A 19,101-nucleotide genomic window follows, 5' to 3' on the forward strand; every position below is an offset into this window, starting at 1 on the left:
TCATGATACTATGGGGCAGATGATAGACCCCCATAGATGTTAAAAGTACCTCTTTTTAGGTCTTAAAAGCCTGCCTGAACAAATATGTCTTACAGGCCCTGAAAAATTGTGACAAATCCCGCAGGGCCCTAGTCTCCTCCAGGGGGGCATTCCAGAGGGCAGGCACAGCCACGGAAAAGGCTCTTGCCCTTGTCAGACAGGCATCCTTTAGCCCGGGGACCTTTAGCAGATTTAACGAGCTTGATCGTAGTGCTCTCTGGGGCTCATGCGGGGAAAAGCGGTCACGAAAGTAGACAGGTCCCAAGCCATATAGGGCTTTAAAGGTCATAACCAGCACTTTGAACTGGGCTCGGAACACTACAGGCAACCAGTGCAGCATCTCCAGTGCAGTTTCTCCAGTGCATTCTCCAATGCAGTACAGTGCACCAGCTGCAGTTTCTGGTTCTGGGTCAAGGGCAGCCCCATGTAGAGGGTGTTACAGTAGTCTATTCTCGAGGTGACCGTTGCATGGATTACTGTAGCCAAGTCATTACGTTCCAGGTATGGAGCCAACTGCCTTATCTGCCTAAGATGATAAAATGCAGATCTGGCAGTGGCTGCCACCTGGGCCTCCATAGTTAATGAAGGCTCCAGGAGAACCCCTAAACTCTTGACCCTCGAAGCTGGTGCTAAAAGCGCCCCATTGAAGGTTGGTAAAGGGATCCCTCTTCCCAGGCCGCCCCGGCTTAGGCACAGAACCTCCGTCTTTGCTGGATTCAATTTCAGTCAGCTTTGTCTGAGCCATTTCACAGCAGCTTGTAATGCCCACTCCAGATTTTCTGGGACGCAGTCGGCCTGGCCGCCCATCAGGAGATAGAGCTGGATGTTGTCCGCATATCGGTGACATCCCAACCCATAGTTCCCAACAATCTGGGCGAAGGGGCGCATGTAGATGTTAAATAATGTTGGGGAGAGAACCGCCCCAAGGCACCCCACACACTAGTGGGTGTCTTTGAGACGACCCCTTCCCCACTGCCACTTTCTCCCCCCGACCTTGGAGAAAGGAGATAAGCCATTGTAGGGCAGACCCTTGAATCCCCATGTTGGCAAGGCTGAGAGACAGCAGCTGGTGGTCGACTGTATGAAAGGCAGCCGACAGGTCTAATAACAGCAACACTACTGATCCGCCTTGGTCCAGATGTCTTAGGAGATCATCCAAGAGGGCGACCAGTACCGTCTCCGTCCCATGCCCCGGGCAAAAGCCGAACTGAAATGGGTCTAATGGTTGGAGTGTTGGTCTCCCTTATGAATTGTTAATTGTTGTTTGAAGCTCGTAGAAGCCTCGTGTGAAACAGGGCATTAAGCGCATCCCTGTTGCGTATTTTTGCCTTGCTGCTTCCATCTTTTCCACTGGTTAGAAGAGAATTTGGAGCGTTGGACTCTATTTTACTCTACGGCTTATTATACCACATCCCGGACTTTGAAATTGAAAGAATAAACTATCAGCAGTGAGTAATTGAACTGTGTATGGGGTGGTTCCTACTTGCACTTTGTATACCATATTTTTCGGACCATAAGACGCACTTCCCCCCCCCAAAAAAAAGTGGGGGGGAAAGAGTGTGCATCTTATGGAGTGAAGAGTGTACGCCAGCGAGGCTGAGGGGGGCGCTGCGGTGGGAGGCGAGGGGGATGGGTGGCGCCGGTTCCCGTTGGCTGCCTCTCCCTCCGCCGGTGGGCCGAGGCGGGGAGACGGAGCCTGGCCTGCCTTTTTGCCTGCCAGGTCTGCAGGAGGGCCGCTGCCGCTATCGTCGCAGGGGTGCCCGGTGGAATCTGCCGGTGCAGGCAGGGAGACGGAGCCTGGCCTGCCTTTTTGCCTGCCTTTTTGCCTGCCAGGTCTGCAGGAGGGCCACCGCTGCCGCTATCGTCATCATGAAGAACTGCGAGTACCGGCAGATTCCACCGGGCACCCAGGCTGTGCCTCCTTCTTCAGCGAAGCCTCCTGGGGCAGTCTCCGTGGAACACCATGGCATTTCACAGCAAACGTGCACGACCACCCAGAGCAGCCCCCCGTCGGACGTGCAGGGCTCTATAGGGGAAAGCAGAAGAGCAAAGCACTCTCCCTCCACCACCGCAATCTCAATTCATAACAATCATGTCTGAAAGGGGAGAGTCCCAGTCCTCCCCCCAAGCACCCCCGGTAAGAAATTCATGGAGCATTACGCTTACAGAGGAGAGCACATGGGCACTTCCAAATTGGAGCTGTCTCGGTCTTCAGGGAAAACTCCCACCTACAGTGATCTCCGAGAGAACTGAGTTTAAAAAATGTTTTAAAAGGGAGGGGGGAGAGAAATAGCGGGGGGTTTGGGGGGAGGGGGAATAATCAAAAGCTATGGGCCTGCCAGAAGAACCGCACTGGACCCAAGGCGTTCACATGGTGAACATGCCCGAGGTTCTCGCAGGTCTCAGCAGCCACTGTGGGGCCACACAGGTACGGTAGTTCCAGCGGCTCTGGCTGGGCTCAGCTGCTGCTGCTGCCGCCCTGCATTCGCATCTTCATGCAAGCTCTGGGGAAGGCAGCACCTTCAAGCAGAGGATCTCACCACACACCCCCTCCCTCCCGCTCGTCTGGTCTGTACCCTCCCTTTGGGGGAGAAAAAGGGGCTTGTGCTAATGATGCCGGGGCTGATCAAAGCCTTGCAAAGAGCTGCCTCCCCCCCCCCGCCTTTTTCCTGGCGTGCCGGGCTTTTGCGCCTGTTCTCCACGCTGCCTGCCTGAAGGCTGCCACTTCTTGCAGCCGTGGCTGCTTCTCCTCTCCAAGTCCCTGTTCTCTCTCTCACTCCCTCGGCTCCTGGGCTCAGTTTTCCCCCGCCTCGCCTCCACTCCCCCCCCTCGGTTTCCCACGCTGGCTGAATGTGACTTGACAGTTTCAAAAAAGTTTGACATAGAGCTTGAACATTTCCACATTCCACCGGGTACCCCCGTGACGATAGCGGCGGCGGCGGCCCTCCTGCAGACCTGGCAAGCAAAAAGGCAGGCCAGGCTCCGTCTCCCTGCCTGTACCGGCAGATTCCACCGGGCACCCCGGCTGCGCCGCCCTCTTCGGCGGAGCCTCCCGGGGCAGTCTCTGTTGCGTTCTCCAGGAACTTCCTGAGCTGGAGTTGGCTTTGGCTGCCCTAGTAGAGCCAGGTCCTGCCTGCTGCCCTGGGTTTGGTCTTTGTTTGGAGTCTGGAATGGAGGACTCAGACTGGGTACTGGGGCCATTCGGGGTGTGACATTCCTGGGTCTGATAGTGGCGAGGGAGACAGATGCGAGCCCGGCAGAGAGAGTGCGAAGCTGGTTAGTGGCGGGGACTCGTTCCAAGCAGGGTGGCAGGGTGCATGCAAACGCTTGCATTGCTTCAGTTACCCAGGAAGAGCGGAACTGGGTCTGATAGTGGCGAGGGAGACAGATGAGGCCTTTTGCTGCCATCCAGGGGCTACCTGGCCCGGTCAGGGCCCATGCATTGAACTCTGGGTTGCCCTGAGCATGGAGCGACTGCATGGCCCGAAGAATAGGGAGAGGCCAGGCAGGGTGTGGTGACTGGGCTGGGCGGAGGCTTCGAAGCAGGAAGCGGAGGCTGCAGAAGTTGCTCCCAGTGCTGGGTTTGCAGTGCTGAGAGGCTCCCGGCAGCGGTTTAACTGGCGAGATTGGAGGGTTTTTTTGTTGTTTTGCCAGGATTGAGAGGGGGAAGGTGCCCACATCTGGGTGCACAGCTTCAAATATTTTTTCCCTGTTTTCCTCCTCTAAAAACTAGATGCGTCTTATGGTCCGGTGCGTCTAATGGTCTGAAAAATACAGTATATTCTTTATATACATTCTTTGACTATAAGTAACTTTTCATTATATAAATTATTTGAATTATTGAGGTTTCTATTGACATGGATGCCTTTGGCTGTATATCTGTGTTCCATTTCACGTTACTCTCTTTGGGTTGCTACAGCTTCCTGTATACAGCATGAGGCAATCAAAAAGTAAAATGTTATTACTATGAAGATCATATTTATTTATATCCATTACTGCAAAATGTCTCTTGTTAGTCTTGCCAATTTTTATATTTTTTATTTTAGATGGATTTATGTTTTTAGTATTGAGCCCCTTCTTGAACACTGGAAGGAATGTCTGGAAAATGACAAATTCAGCATCCTGAAGTGGTCAGTCTGCCATGAAGCTAACTGGGTGACCCTGAGGGAGAGTCACTCTTCTTCAGCCTAACCTGCCTTGCAGTGTCCTTCTGAGAAAATGGAGGGAGAACAACGTATGCCACCATGAGATCTGTGGAGGAAGGCAGGGAAGGAGGGTGAGTATGTACTAAATGAATCAATAAAATTAGTCCATGATAGTTTTTGCTGAAGAAAAGTTTCTCCAGGAAAGACTTCAAAGAGAAGGAGGTGAAACAGTGGTAGAAGGTGCATAGGGTTAGGGTTAGAAAAACAAAACATGCTGAAAACTGTCAACACACTTAACAATGCCCAAAGAACTGTACAAGATACGCTGTAGATGTGGCCATTAACTAATCTATTTCAATAAAATTTAACTTTCTTCCATGGAGGTCACTGGAGCTTCACAGTTTTACTGTCACTCTACCAAACATCATTTGATTTACTTGTTCCATATCAGATTATTTCACTTTGTGAAATAAGAGATATATAAATAAGGATTTTAATCTTTGCAGGTCAAACCAAAACTAGTCAAGTAGTCTGGGAACTACACAGAAAAACTGCACATTGTTGAATGCTACCTAAAAGCTTTAACTGGATCTCACCATAAAATGTACAATGGCAACACAGAGGCTCCTTTCATATTACCATTCTAAACCAGATGTTATCCATTGTTGTCCTGATTCTGAGTAAAGCGATATTGGAGAGGGGGTCATACAATGAATTTTATTCCGTCAATGATCCATCTCTGAAGCACTACGATCATTTCAAATAGTGCCACTTCTCCCTCACACACAACTTTTTTGTGGCGCAATCTTTGAACTTTGTTAACATTCTCAGTACAGTGCTTTAGACCAATATAGTATCTCAGTGTTACAGCAGCACCATTAGCGCCACTGAGATACACTAAGATCATAGCTGTTGTTATATGAATACAGGAGGAGTGGAGAAAGCAAGAATGAGTGAACATCAGGACATTTACTACAGACAGTTAGCAATTTCTGTAATGCCAATCACTGATATGCTGAGCACTTACTGCCCAATGATTTACTTCTCTCCTCCTGTATCCATGTAACAACAGCAGCGATCTCAATGTATCTCAGTGGTGCTGCTGTAACGCTAAAATGCTATATTGGTCTAGTGCTATAGCACTCAATTTAGAACATTAAAAATGGTTTGAGGAAGATTGCATAGTAAAAAGGGGCTGAGGGGAAAGCAGCACTATTGGAAGCATTGCAGACCAGTTGCTAGAACAGTTGTCTGAAATGACACAAAATATCCATTAACAACCAGCTACTAAAGCAGATTATAAAGGCTGTTTGAAAGGGGCCAAATTTAAGCATACTTAAGACTACATATTTGTGGGTTTGTATACTTAAATCCTGGGGACTACCTTTACCTTTATACTTAAGTCCATGTTTAATTATGACAAGTACACACACACACCTATATATGCATATAGACACATACACTTTTTTCTTGCCAATCTGCCTATTCAGACACATTAATAGGTTTTGTACTTAGAGAGTCTCAAACAAACAAAACACTTCCTGCTGTTCAAATATTTTTGTTTACATTTCACGCCTTCTGAATAAAACTCCTCTCTGGTGCAGTTGCAATAAAGCTACCTGAGAAGTTAATACATTTTCAAAAATTCCCAGTGGGGCAGCTGAGCTAGTTTATTGCAGCAAAAATAAAATGCATAAGCTTCCAGTGCCTCAAGTCCAAATTTAAAGTTCCACAGGCTTTGTATTTTGTTGTCAGCTGCTGCCCTCTCTAATAGCAGACTGATGAGCAGATGTTAGCAAGTGATATTGATCATAAGAATGCTTATCTGCCTACAAAGTAAAGCTTTAAGTACAGACTCATCTATGCCAATCTACTGTTATCAGCACACAAGCAGGCCCTGGTAGGTTTTTAAAAATTTCCTTAATCAGATGGCAACCCTTCTCTCAGTTCCAAACTGAAACATGGAGAAGCTGTGGTTAAACAGAATTCTCAAATTGGACCTCTGTCAAGGGTGGCACTCTGAATAACGAGCATTCTAGCGAGCATTAAGTTTTGACAGATTAGTTATTGGACACCTCAGTGCTTAATGCAAAATAATTTAGCAAATACCATTTATAGGATTAGCCTCTAGTGTTGAAAGAACATGCAATTTTTTGGATGATGCAAAGCTTGACATAATAAAATTACCAATATAATTTGAAAATTTACTGCTTTTTAGCTTGGTGAGAAAATGGGTTATTTGTTCTAACCTTAATCTACAGCCAGCAGGACAAAACTCTCAGTTCCACAGTACTTCAAACATAGACATGTGATCTATAAATGTCAGTTTCTGAGAAGTAGGAAAGCCTGAGCTTCCTTGCTACAATGCCAGCAGTACAAGATTTCTCTTATCTCTTGGTGGTAGAAATAACCATCAGAAAGAGTATTACACTACACTGCTTTGCATTTAGGACAGAACTGGGTGTATGCTGAAGAAATCAGGATTCTGCACTAAAATAATCCAGATTTCATAATGTATTTAAGGATTTCATGGTCAGGTAGCCTCTTTCAAAAGCTACAAAGACAAGCAAGGAGCTGTGCAAAGATTAGATGCCTGGCTCTTAACCACTGGAAACCTTACTCTGACTTCAGAGATGTTATAAGACATTGGCAAACTGAAAGACCCATCTTCATTCTCAAGAAGGCTAGAATCTTGGGTTTTAACAATGCAAACTTAAATTCTCAGACTGTGCATGTGTGTTGTGTGTATTTGGAAATTTTGCTTACTCTTCCATAGATGCACTGTTTCTGAATGATTACCTGTATCTGTAATTATAGTGAGAGTGCTGTATGTTGGATCAGGTATTTGGATTACTTAATGTATGATTTTGTGTGTGAAAACATGTGCTTTTGGTGTCATTTTATCTATGAATGGATTTTCAGATTTCAGGGAATTCAGTGTAGACTGAGTAGAACAGGCTGTAGCCTGGGGGCATTTGGGGGCAATGCCCCTCATGGATGGGCACCGCCCCTGCAGGAAAAATGTTAAAAAATAAAAAATTTAAACTATGTAAGATGCACATGGGTTTTCCAAAATGACTCTGGGCACAGTCAGGGAAGCTTCAGTCTCATTTTCTTTTTTTCTGAGCAGGAAATAAATAGGGTTTTAAATAAAAATAAAATTGCAAAATGCAAGAGAGTTGGAGATTTCCCCCAACTCATGTAGATGAAGAAGCCTGTAGAGTTACAAGGGCTCCCTCCCGACTCCCCTGCCCACAGGCTTTCCCAATGCCATGCCTCCCAAAATTTTCTGGTGACACCCCTCTGAAGACATGCAGTCAGTATGCTATTTAATTTCAATGAATTTAACTTTAGGGTTTTCTAAAAAAAAATCTTCGTATCTTTGTAAATTTGTTTGTATTTGTTTTTTTCAGGAGGTAGACCAAAGTGCTTTATCTGATAACCAAGATACATGTGTTTATATGGTTATTTTATATGATTGTACACAGTACCAGATTAAACCCTGTGGAGGCCGCTAGGCAGTCAAAATCTTGGGGGGGCCCTTACATATTGTCTCAGAGTCTGAATGCCCATCCCACCATCCACAGCCCCCCACTGCAACCTTCTCAAAAGCTCCTTTGACAAAGTTGTGGGGGAGAGGCAGAGAGGGGCAAGCTTGCCCACTATACCAGCAGCAGCCACACCAGACAAGTTGGGCAAAGAGTGACTCCGTTGCTGGCTGTGTGGACAGGCTAAGAGGGCTGCAAGCAGGGGGGAAACTGGGGGGGGGGGAGCTGGCCCAGGGGGCTCCTAAAGACATGGGGGCCCATTGGCCTAATTGTTAACCCAGCTGTGATTGTACAAGCAAAGTTTCTTTATAGAGCAATGGTTACTCGTCCTGATAAGTAGTACTATGTATCAGGTTTTACTATGTTGTCACCTTGTTTATATTTTGTAATCCTAATTTTACTAATTTTACTCTGTAGGCACTTCTGTACTGTCCTAATCTGTAACCTGCTCAACCCTCTGCTTTATATTTTTATATATGCCAATAAAGGCTTGTCTTGTGTGTATATGCCAGGGAGGCAGTGGGGCCCTTGGATGACCAAGGGGTCAAATGATCACTGAAGGAGGATAGGGAAATGGCTGAGAAGCTGAATGCATTTTTTGCCTCCGTCTTCACTGTGGAAGACGAGAAGTGTTTGCCTGCTCCAGAACCACTAATTTTGGAAGGGGTGTTGAAAGACCTGAGTCAGACTGAGGTGACAAGAGAGGAGGTCCTACAACTGATAGACGAATTAAAAACTAATAAGTCACCAGGTCCGGATAGCAAACATCCAAGTTGAACTTGTAGATCTCCTGACAAAAATATGTAATCTTTCATTGAAATCTGCCTCCGTTCTTAAGGACTGGAAGGTAGCAAATGTCACCCCCATCTTTTAAAAGGGCTCCAGGGGAGATCCGGGAAATTACAGGCCAGTCAGTCTGACTTCAATAGTGGGAAAGTTGGTAGAAACCATTACCAAGGACAGAATGAGTAGGCACATTGATGAACACGGGTTACTGAGGAACTCAACATGGGTTCTGTAAGGGAATATCTTGCCTCACTAACCTGTTGCATTTCTTTGAGGGGGTGAACAAACATGTGGACAAAGGAGACCCAATAGATGTTATTTACCTTGACTTCCAGAAAGCTTTTGATAAAGTTCCTCATCAAAGGCTCCTTAGAAAGCTCGAGAGTCATGGAGTAAAAGGACAGGTCCTCTTGTGGATCAAAAACTGGCTAATTAATAGGAAGCAGAGAATGAAATGGGCAGTCTTCGCAGTGGAGGACGGTAAGCAGTGGAGTGCTGCAGGGCTTGGTACTGGGTCCCATGCTCTTTAACTTGTTCATAAATGATTTGGAGTTGGGAGTGAGCAGTGAAGTGGCCAAGTTTGCAGATGACACTAAATTGTTCAGGGTAGTGAGAACCAGAGAGGATTGTGAGGCACTCCAAAGGGATCTGTTGAGGCTGGGTGAGTGGGCGTCAATGTGGCAGATGAGGTTCAATGTGGTCAAGTGCAAAGTAATGCACATTGGGGTCAAGAATCCCAGCTACAAATACAAGTTGATGGGGTGTGAACTGGCAGAGACTGACCAAGAGGGAGATCTTGGGGTCGTGGTAGATAACTCACTGAAAATGTCAAGACAGTGTGTGATTGCAATAAAAAAGGCCAACGCCATGCTGGGAATTATTAGGAAGGGAATTGAAAACAAATCAGCCGGTATCATAATGCCCCTGTATAAATCGATGGTGCAGTCTCATTTGGAGTACTGTGTGCAATTCTGGTCACCGCACCTCAAAAAGGATTTTATAGCATTGGAGAAAGTCCAGAAAAGGGCAACTAGAATGATTAAAGGGTTGGAACTCTTTCCCTATGAAGAAAGGTTAAAACACTTGGGGCTCTTTAGCTTGGAGAAACGCTGACTGCGGGGTGACATGATAGAGGTTTACAAGATAATGCATGGGATGGAGGAAGTAGAGAAAGAAGTACTTTTCTCCCTTTCTCACAATACAAGAACTCATGGGCATTCGATGAAATTGCTGAGCAGTCAGGTTAAAACAGATAAAAGGAAGTACTTCTTCACCCAAAGGGTGATTAACATGTGGAATTCACTGCCACAGGAGGTGCTGGCGGTGACAAGCATAGACAGCATCAAGAGGGGGTTAGATAAAAATATGGAGCAGACGTCCATCAGTGGGTATTAGTCACAGTGTGTATATATGTGTGTGTGTGTGTGTGTATATATATATATAAAAAAAATTTTGGCCACTGTGTGACACTGGATGGGCCACTGGCCTGATCCAACACGGCTTCTCTTATGTTCTTATGATTGTACACATAGTACTCTTGAGGAATTTTCCCCCAAAAAAATTTTGGTGGTCAGTTGTATGTTGATTTAGGGTGCTATTATCTTAACTAGTTAGGGAGGTTTTGTTAATGTATTATAGTTCAGGTGCTTTATGGAATTTCTAGTGGCAATGATGAAATTTATATTCTTTCACTGGTTTATTACCTGGCCAGTATTTATGAAGTAGATTTTTATCTCACCCTTCCACCAAAGGTGATGTACATCATTCTTCCCTCTTTCACTGCAACATATTCTGTGCTCACAAACAAGTGCAGCAAACACACTGTTTGCAAAAACTATCTAGTCTGTCCCTCTTTATTTCTTTATCAGTCTACTTTCAGTATTCAGTATTTCTAATATGTCATTCATAACGTAGACAAAGGTCATGCCTCTGTTGCTCTTATTGTATTTATCTGAAGCCTTTCATAACAGTAGATCATACCATCTTGTTGAAATCTTAGAGGCAGAAGTAAGCATCTGGGGATGTGTCTTTAACTGGTTCAAATAATTCTTCACAGATTGGATTCAGAAAGTTGCTACTGGAAACCAGTTGTTATGGGTGCGGGAACTATCTTGTGGGGATCTACAGGTCACAGTTCTATCCACCATGTTTTTTACTTTCTATGTCAACCTTTCATGACAAATCATTCACAATTTTGGAAGTACGGTAGTTGTTATCAATATGCTAACGATACTCAGCTCTGTGTATCATCCAAATCTCCTGGTGATGCACTAGAGGTCCTAAATCACTGCCCAGCTGCTGTGATAAATTGGTTAAGAGCAAACAAACTGAAACTAAACCCTGAAAATACAGAGGTGATGTTGGTTGGGAAGGTGGAGATCTCGAGAGACATTGTGCTCCGCACTTTTGAGTTCAGTTGACTCTTTGCTGACCTGATTGAAAGCCTTGGGGTTATACTGGACCCATCATTGTTGCTGGAGAAGCAAGCTAATGTAGCTGCAAAAAAGGCTTTCTTCCAATTCAGCCTAGCCTGTAAAATAGCCCCTTACCTTGATACAGCTGATCTGGCCACCTGGATCCCCACTGGGTGACATCCAGCCCAGACTACTGTAATGCAGTGTGCATTTGTCTCACCTCAGAATGAACTTAGAAATTCCAGTTAGTCCAGAATGCTGCACAGAGCAGAGTATCAGGAGCTAGATGGAGCCATACATATTACTTCCATTCTACAGATGCTCCATTGGCTGCCCATTTGTCACCAGGCTCCATTTAAGGTATTGGCTGTCACATAAAAAAGCCTTCATGGCTTAGGTCCCTCTTATTCATAAGACCACCTCTCCACCTACACTCCACCACAACAGCTTCACTTATCTGAACAAGATCTTCTGCAGGTACCATCCTACAAATGGGCAAAATCAGCAACTGCCTATACACAAATTTTCTCTGTTGTGGCTCCTATCTTATGGAATTGCCTGCTGGAGAAGACTCCTGGCTTTTTGCAAACTATGCAAAACTGAACTATTCAATAGGTCCTTTCTGCTCAGGAAACAGGTCTGCACTATACAAAACCGTTTATTAGCTTACTTGGATAAATTACTTGGGACTGGGGGTCTATACTGCTATGTATAACTTACTGTAAGTAGGATCCTATTATGTAATTTCTGCACCACTTCATGTGTCATGTGAATACTCTGCTTCAGATCTATCTTTTAGATTTCTGGTTGGTTCCAGACTTCTGTAATCCTAGTGCATTGTTTATTGAATGCCGTGTTGTTCATTGTACTGACTCACTATGTGTAATCGACTTGTGTCCCTGTGAGAAAGGCAGGCTATGAATAATATAAATTAATATTCTGTTCTTATGTTGACACTTCACTATAGATACCTACAAGAAGAAAGTATTTCCCATTGTAGTGGAAGATGCAATAGAACACTGAGGAGGGGAAAAATTCTTCCCAACATAGGGATTGCTATTAGCACAAAATGATAAGGTTTGAGCAGCTGTGAGTACACTTGCAATACAACCTTGCTGCTAGCCACTTGCTGGACATGAGCAACAACTCCTACCAGCAAAGCAGCTTACCAGGGCCATTATTTGCATTGCCCATATAAAATCATGCAATATCTTCTAGGGGTATATCTTACAAAAACAAACAGGAGTCTAGAAGCAAGCTGTATTTTCCTTGATTAGTTATGAATTTTTGCATAATTGCGTTTCATCCAGTACCTCCTGGATTTCATGGCCCCATGACCCTGCTGTTTATTTTGTTTATGCCTCCTACATAAAAAGCACTGCCTAGTGTGAAGCCAGCTGATTGCATCTGAAAAGTCCTTTGGAACCTAAAGCAGCAATGCACTTTTGGATTTGCTGACAAGCATCTATATGTCCATTCTGCCACTGCTCTATCAAGCTTGCTGACTTTACCTCCACAGGTTACCATAGCCCAGGGGTGGCCAAACTGTGGCCCTTTCACACATATTGTGTGTCTCCCAAAGTCCCCGCCACCTTGTTGGCCACTTTGGAGAAGTATTTATCTCTTTAAATTATTCTCCAAGCCAGCCAGCAGCTGGGAGAATGCATTTAAAGTTAAAGTTGCTTTCTTTCCACCTCTCCCTCCCCCCATTTGCCTCTCTCCCTCGCACCTCTCAAATATCTGACGTTCATGTCTTGTGGCTCTCAAAAACCTGACATTTATTCTATGTGACTCTTACGTTAAGCAAGTTTGGCCACCCCTGCCATAGCCTGTGTCAATATATAGAACATCAGGCTTCAGCTCTAGATTGGTGGGCTACTCAAGGCTCACTCTCAGGGGGATGTCAAGTTTGACATGGACAGGCGGTACAGAAGCAAAGTCCTCACATGGGAAAGGGCAGGTTCTGCTTCTGCCCCTTTTGAGAAAGCTATAGCCCCGAACCTGGAACTTTGACAGTGTCACTTGTCCCTCATTGATTTCAGCAGATTTAACAATCACACAGAAAGCCAATCAACATGTCCTAACAAACTCTTGTTCATGTAGCTGTCAAGCAACTTAAGGTTAATTTCTCACCATCAGTCATATTTGTTATGGAGTAAAAATTGCAGCTAAGACCTGCACAGTATTATAAAAGATGACAGTCCAACAGCATACCTATAAGCATCTGTGCCATGTAAGTGCTTTTCACTGGCCCTTTACTTTCAGGGTTAAATCAGATATTCTAAGGAATTCTGTGCATTTTTTTCCTTGTGTGTTTTTAACAGCTTGGACAGGCTGTAAATAGGTACAGGGAAAGGACAAAGAAAGAGTGCTGAACTCTTTCCACTCTGATCACGTTTACAGTTCAAAATCACCCCTCCTATATGGCTTTTCTTCCAGTGCTTCAAAAGATGAGAATCTTTGATAATTTCTTCTACAAGTGGAAAAAATAGTTTGAGAATGATTTTGTACTGAAAAAAGTGTCAAAAACACAGGGGGAAAGACATTTAGAAGCACAAACAGGCAGTTTGCACAAGCCTACAGTAAGGAACACGTTTCCAAAGCTGCATTTTTCCATATGGTCAGCTCATATCCAAAGCCATTGTTCCCTCGGTGCACCTCTGAACTCACCAAATGCTGGCTTCCCATTCCCTGAATCTATTAAGATTATTTCCAAACAGCTTTGCTTTGTGCTTACCAAGGAAATCAAAGCCTGGGGTAGCCACTAAATAATGCAGTTAAAACCTTGCTTTGAAAAAGTAGGAGACATTTTGCCTCTATTCAGATTATTTCTTTGACATTCTAACCGTATGATGTACACTACACTGCCATACATCCTTACACATATACACACACTGGCAGGAGCGGAATTCTAGCAGGAGCTCCTTTGCATATTTGGCCACACCCCTGGATGTAGCCAATCCTCCAAGAGCTTTCAAAAAAAGCCTTGTAAACTCATGGAGGATTGGCTACATCAGGGGTGTGTGGCCTAATATGCAAAGGAGCTCCTGCTAGAATTCCACCCCTGCACACTGGTACAGTGTTGCTCTGAAGACATGCACTCATAATACAAAACATTGTAGTGTTTAAAAATTTTAGAACCAGTAACCACAGAATCATAAGAGACAAAAGGGACCTCCAGAGTAATTTAGTTCAACCATGGCACAATTCAGGAAATTCACAAATACCTTCCCCAAACACACACACAGTGGCCCCTGCCCCATGCCCAAAAGATGGCAAAAGCCCCCCAGCATACCTGGCCAAATTGGCCTGGAGAAAAATTGATCTGATCCCAAAGTGGCGATCAGCAATTCCCTGGACATGTAAGAAAGGGCCATGAGAACTAAGCACTGATGCAAGCCTTCCTGCCGTCCCTCCAATGACATGCCTAAGTTCCCAGGCTCAGCACTGCTGTCAGATGGCCATCTTGCCTCTGTCCGAAAACCTCCAAGGAAGGAGAGCCCATCACCTCCCAAGGAAGTCTGTTCCAGTGAGGAGCCACTCTGTCAGGAAGTTCTTCCTAGTGTGTAGTCGAAAACTCTTTTGATCTAATTAACCCATTAAATTTCTGAGAAAGGAAGCAAATAAACGACTAAATTTTTAAAGCTTCCTGCACAATTTACTCATCAGCTCAGTGCTTTTTGGCTATATAAAATGTCAGTGTTAATTTTTGCAAGTTGTATAGATTATAGACTAAACTTCTGTTCAGGTCCTATAATTACAAAAAGCCAAATTGAAACAGCACAGAAAACCTTCTGAGGAAGTGATCTGCTGGACAGTCTCCTCCCACTTTTTATTTATGAGTACAGAGTTCTTCCATTTTACTCAGTACACACACATTGTTCTGCCAATTCATGTGTTTGGCTGTTTCAAACAATACAGGTTTTTTTTTTCTTTTAAAGTAACCTACACATCCAACAAGTGGAAGTTCTTTTTGCTTTCATCAAGAATACATAAAGCAACTGTGTATCAGGTTGAAAAAGACCACTATGACATGGGGGTCGAACTCATTTGTTATGAGGGCCGGATTTGACATAAATAAGACCTTGTTGGGCCTGGCCATGTGTGTCATAAGATGTAATGCCAGGTAGCGGACGTATAAACTGTATAAAGGAGGTGCAGACAAACAATTTTTTTTTACTTAAAACATTAGCACTCTTGCAATATTTTGTTTTACAGCCTGATAAATGTCATCTCTTGCTATGAATTATTGCATCAAAAACTGCAGACAGTGTCTGTGCTGTACGAATCTTGAATATGTTGTTCAAGTGTGCACATCTATAAGTTGCAAACCTACTTTTGATTTATTGACATTCATTACAAAGATCTCATAATCAATGCTTTGAGCCTCAGACATAGAGGAAAACATGAAGCATCTGGCCAATGTGAGCTTTTGTACATAAGTTGCTTCATGTGCTGGTCAAGAGTATATGAAGGCACCATGGCACAGACTGAGGGCTATGTGCCTGTCTGCAAAACGATAGTCTTCTCCAGAAAAATAACTACAACTCCTATGTGGCAGTACAAGAACAGACAGCCATGTACAATTATTAGTATCAGCCTACTATCTGGGAAGTCTAAACTCAAGATCCCCAATCAAAGGAAAATGTGAAAGAAAAATCAATGGAAATGTCTTGGGTAAACCTGGGTTAGACACGCATACACTCACCTAATGCTAGCTTGTTGTTATTTCTCTTCTAAATAGTTCACATACTTTCCTATTGAGAAAGACTGGAGGATGTGAATACAATGAAAAAGATGAAGGGAACCGAGCTGCACCCATAACAAGCCCAACAAATCTCTCCCCCCCACCTCTCTCTCTGTAACAAGGCAAAAAGCTCATACCGTCAATAAAATCTTACTAGTCTTAAAAGTGCTCTTTGTATTTCTCTCGATGGTGAGAACTGGGCAAAAAAAAGCTCTCTCTTTCATTCCTTCCCCCAGGGCACAAGGAGAGGGAGGAGCCTCAGCCAGGAAGGAAGAGAGGCTGGGCTCAGTAGCTCTGCAGGGTGATTAATTGAATCTGGCAAACTTTACTGGCAGTCTGATCACTGTGGAGAAACACAAAATGGTGACCAAACACAGCAGCCAAGGGAGAATGAAGCAGACAACAGCCAGTTGCTGGAAGGCCTGATTGGAGCCCTCTGTGGGCTGGATCCGGCCCGCGGGCCGAATGTTTGACACCCCTGTACTGTGACAATAGGAAAGCCTTATAGTGCCATCTAAGCAGAGTTATCCCCTTCTAAATCTATTAAAACTGAATGGATTTAAAAGAATCCCACTCTTCCTAAGCACAGAAAACTTGCACAGCCCACAGATATGGAGTATGAGTCTCATGTGTTTTGACTCTAAGGAATTCTACAACCCTCACCTGGATAGCCTAATCTTGTCAGCTCTTGGAAGCTAGGCAAGGCCAGCTCAGGCTAGTATTTGGATCTGCGGCCTCCAAGAAATACGTAGAGACAGGCAATAGAAAACCTACAAGGTTGCCATGTCAGCTGTGACTTGATGGCAGTGTGTGTGGAATTTTACAGGAAAACCTTTTAAAAAGTCACCAATAATGTCAGCAGCAACATTTACATTTGGTTTTTCTCAGATGGGTGTTGACACATAAACACAGCTTGCCATAGGTGAGGATGCATACTGCAGACATTTACACAACCTACTTTAATACTTCTCTAGTACAGCTTGCTTTGTACTGAGGAAAACTGAGGGAAATTTCATCAGTTTACAAGAAAAGAAAAAGGGACTTGCAGTAAGCAACCTCGGTTCGCAGCTCGATAGTCAGAACAGCCGGCATCCCTGCATCAAAATCGGGCAAGTGTGGGCTTCCTCCCTTTCTGGCTGGCCTTCTCAACCTTTTCCGGGGCAGTAAAGGGGCTACCCGGGCAGGTCGGCCTTTCTCCTTCAACGTCTAGAAGGGAAAAGTCAGGCCTCGGCTGGATCCCGTTTCGCTCCGAGGCCTTTTTCAGTCGGTCCTGATACAGCGTACTACACGAATTTTGTTCTTAAAGCTTTAGCCCTTTTTGTAAATTCAAAAAATAATACAGGGGTGGGGGGGGGGAGAATGAAGAGGGAGGGAGGGAAAGGAAGGAGAGATGTAAGAACGAGGAGAGATTTTTCTTCCCTAGCTTATAGTATGGGACAGATGAGAAAAAACACCGAGGTCTGCGATTCCTGTCCGCATGACTGCCTTCACTTACAGAAAAGAGCGAGCAGACTGTAGCGAAGCGTGGTGAAGTTAGAAGCCCAGAAAGAGCTGGCGCTGGCCGGCTGTCTCTCTTTCCCTCTCCCCTCAGCAGGGACTCGCCAGACAAAGGCATAGCCGTGCAGAAATCAATGTCCTTCTAATTCCTCTGCTTTCAGCTCCAAACAAACAAGATAAAGAGACCGGGACACTGGGTCTCTTTCCTTTCCTTTTTGCCCAAACCAGCTGGTCCAACTCAGCCTCCTTTCCAAACGCTCCCCATTTAAGAGCCTTCCACCACTGCAATCTTAAAACAGAGTTAATACAGCTCTAAGCCTACTGACCCTACTACGGATTGCGCTATGGAACCCTCTGAACAGCGTTAACTTTGTGTACGTCTGAACAGTTCCCCGGTATCTGTTGACCAAGGGTTTCTGATCCCTCCAAAGAAGAAGACACAACAGGCTTCAAATGAAGGGGGGGGGGGGTGCTGAGCCTGTGGTCTAGGGCGGCTGTAGCGGACTAAACAGGCTCACCCACTTCCTTTGAAAACATCTCCCGAGGGCTAGCCTCACGCTTTGCCCCCCATAATCTATAGCGCCACCTACCGATCGCATCTAGAAGCCAAGCCAAGCAACTAGAAGCCTTCGAAGCTGCCTGGTGAGACTTGGGAAGGTCTCTGAATCGAATGCAGCGTCAAAGCGCAGGCAGGATCAACAGCCGCCCTCGGCCTCCCTGGGCTTTCGTCCCCCTTACCGTGCACGGTGGGCTGCTGGTCTTTTGCGGACCTCCGGCGTGGCTGCAGCCGCCTGTGCGGCTGCGCCGGGGCTTTCCCTCGCTGTATTCTCAGCAGCGCCCGTTTCCCCCCCTCCAGCGCTTCAGTCAGGTCTGCAAGGGAAGGAAGCAGAGGCGCGGCGGGGGAGGGGGGAGAGAGGTGGGCTTCCCGAAGCCGCTCTGAGCCGAGGCTGTAGCCGAGTGGCCAGAGAGGTTGTGGGAGAGTGCGAAAGCCGGAGGCTCCGCCTGTTGCAGCCGCCAGAGCCTTCCCAGTAGGTAAAAGGGAATCCCTCCAACTTGTGACGAGCACCCCCTCCCTCGACCATGCTGCCAGGGCAGGCTTTTTACAAACTCAGCTACTTCAGCACTTACAGGCAGGAGCCGTGTTAATCCAAAATGAGAAAGAGGGCCGCCGCGTGACTCTCCCGAGCCATTTTGCGCCCGGATTCTCCTTGGAGCTTTGCGCCGTCCACTCGCTCCGGACTGCCTCTACGAGGCACCAAAGCCTTCAGCTGGGGATATCTCAGAGTGCTCCTCTGAAGCATGGCACCAGCTTGGGCAGTGGCGGCGCCTTCAAAACTCGGTCTCTGTCAAGGAGAATCCATGCCTCTCGCTTCCTTTGGCGTCTTAATTAGCGAGGGCGCGACAGGCAGGGACGTGCCTCGAGTATCTGTTGGACTCCCATCACTGGTGGGGGCAGTGTTTTTGATGCAAGCAAAGCGGCATGAAAAGAGAACCGAGTCAGTCGTCTGCTTCAGATGAGACGATTAAGTACAACATTCATCGCTCAGCAGCACCCTACTTCTGCCCCTCCCCCTCCTGGAGCAGCCGCAGGGTAAATTTACCACTTGAATCCACATTAGGGTGAGGGAGCTCGAACCTTGAAGAAAAATCAGTGTGATCCAGGAGTTTTGTCTTCCTTTTAGCTCACAAAACTTCAGTAAACGAAATCAAATTGTTGCTTCATCTAGGGCCAAAGTTATCTTCCCTAACTAGTAGTATTTTCCAGCCCTACCTCTTTGCAAACTGAAGGTTCTGGGAATGGAGCCGGGAATCTTCATGCAAACATGCTCTGAGCTATAGACTTTCCCTAAAGGAAAAGTACAGTCTGAAAGACATCACCCATATCCCTGGGCAAGTAGTGTAAATCTCTCGGGTTTTAATTCAAA

General features: G+C 45.5%; 1 protein-coding gene across 1 annotated transcript in view; it reads right to left on the bottom strand.

Moving 5' to 3' along the window:
- ST3GAL6 (ST3 beta-galactoside alpha-2,3-sialyltransferase 6) overlaps positions 1-18,179 on the bottom strand; it is a 138,633-nt gene extending 120,454 nt beyond the window's left edge. Inside the window, exon 1 of the mRNA XM_060234606.1 lies at positions 17,915-18,179. The gene's annotated coding sequence lies outside the window, so the exon portion shown is untranslated. The remainder of the gene's footprint in view (positions 1-17,914) is intronic.
- Between the last annotated feature and the right edge of the window lie 922 nt (positions 18,180-19,101).

Source organism: Heteronotia binoei, chromosome 3 (genome assembly GCF_032191835.1).
Source record: "Heteronotia binoei isolate CCM8104 ecotype False Entrance Well chromosome 3, APGP_CSIRO_Hbin_v1, whole genome shotgun sequence".
Classification (NCBI taxonomy): domain Eukaryota; kingdom Metazoa; phylum Chordata; class Lepidosauria; order Squamata; family Gekkonidae; genus Heteronotia; species Heteronotia binoei.